Source organism: Colobus angolensis, unplaced genomic scaffold, assembly GCF_000951035.1.
Source record: "Colobus angolensis palliatus isolate OR3802 unplaced genomic scaffold, Cang.pa_1.0 Scaffold296, whole genome shotgun sequence".
Taxonomy (NCBI): Eukaryota; Metazoa; Chordata; class Mammalia; order Primates; family Cercopithecidae; genus Colobus; species Colobus angolensis.
Genome location: NW_012116221.1, coordinates 2,236,810 through 2,238,945, shown reverse-complemented (window position 1 = coordinate 2,238,945; position 2,136 = coordinate 2,236,810).

The window sequence follows — 2,136 nt, the reverse complement described above, 5'->3', positions numbered from 1 at the left end:
AAATGTTAAAGACAGCTGGAGAGAAAGGTCAGGTAACCTACAAAGGGAAGCCCATCAGACTAAAAGTGGACCTCTCAACAGAAACCTTACAAGCCAGAAGAGACTGGGGATCAGTATTTAACATTCTTAAAGAAAAGAAATTCCAACCCAGAATTTCATATTCAGCTAAACTAAGATTCATAAGCAAAACAGAAATAAGAAGATCCTTTTAAGACAAGCCAATGCTGAGGGAATTTATTACCACCAGACCTGCCTTACAAGATCTCCTGAAAAAAACACTTAATATGGAGAGAAAAGACTGTTACCAGCCACTACAAAAACACACTAAAATACACAGACCAGTGACACTATAAAGCAACCACATGAACAAGTCTGCAAAATAAACAGCTACCATCATGATGGCAGGATCAAAACCATACATTTCAATACTAACCTTAAATGGAAATAGGCTAAATGCCCCAATTAAAAGACACAGAATGGTGAGATGGATAAAGAACCAAGACCCATTGGTATGTTGTCTTCAAAAAACCCATCTCACGTGCAACAACACATATAGGTTGAAAATAAAGGGATGGAGGAAAAATCTACCAAGCAAATAACAAACAGAAAAAAAGCAAGGATTGCAGTCCTGGTTTCTGACAAAACAAATTTTAAAGCAACAAAGATCAAAAAAGACAAAGAAGGGCATTACATAATAGTAAAAAAATTCAATTCAATAAGAATATGTAACTACCATAAATATATATGCACCTAACACAGAAGCACCCAAATTCATAAAGCAAGTTCTTAGAGACCTTCTAAGAGACTGATACTTCCACATGGTAATAGTGGGGGCATTAATGCCCCCCTGACAATATGAGATCTTAGACTCCCACACAGTAACAGTGGGGGCTTTAACACCCCCTGACAATATGAGATCATTGAGACAAAATGAACAAAGATATTCAGGACTTGAACTCAGCACTGGATCACACAGAGCTGATAGATATCTACAGAACTGTACACCCCAAACCAACAAAATACATATGCTTCTCAAAGCCACATGGCACATACAAACCAATCACATAATTAGAAGAAAGGCACTCCTCAGGAAATGCCAAAGAATTGAAATTGTAACAATCTTTTGCACCACAACACAATCAAACTAAAAATCAAGACTAAGGAATCACTCAAAAGCATACAATTACTAGGCAATTTAACAATCTGCTCCTGAATGACTTTTGGGCAAATAATAAAATTAAGGCAGAGTCAAGAAGTTCTTGAAAACTAATGAGAACAAAGATACAGCATATCAGAATCTCTAAGACACAGCTAAGGCAGTGCTAAGATGAAAATTTATAACGCAACATGACAACATCAAAAAGTTAGAAAGATCTCAAGTTAACAACCTAATATCACAAGTAAAATGACTAGAGAACCAAGAGCAAATCCCAAAGCTAGCAGAAGACAAGAAATAACCAACATCAGAACTGAACTGAAGAAATCTGAGACATGAAAAACCATTCAAAAGATCAACAAATCCAGGAGTTGGTTTTTTAAAAAAAAAAAATTGATAAAATAGATAGACCATGAGCTAGGCTAATAAAGTAAAAAAGAAGATTCAGATAAACACAATAGGAAATGACAAGGGGAATATTTCCACTGACACCACAGAAATACAACCAACAATTAGAGAATATTATGTATGCCTCTATGCACATAAACTAGAAAAGCCACAGGAAATGGATAAATTCCTGGACACATACACTTCTCCCAACTGAACCAGGAATAAGTTCAAACCCTGAACAGACAAATAATGAGCTCTGAAATTGAGTAATATCTTACCAACCAAAAGACAGCACAGGACAATAAAAATTCACAGCTGAATTCTACCAGATGTACAAAGAACAGCTGGTTCCATTCCTGCTGAAACTCTTCCAAAAACTTGGGGAGAAGGGGCTACTCCCTAACACACTCTCTGAAGCCAGCATCATCCTGATACCAAAATCGGCAGAGACAGAACAAAAGTAGGAAACTTCAGGCTGATATTTTTGATGAACATCAATGCAAAAACCTCAACCTCAGCAAAATACTGGCAAACTGAATCCAGCAGCACATCAAAAAGCGTATCCACCATGATCAAGTAGGCTTTTTCCC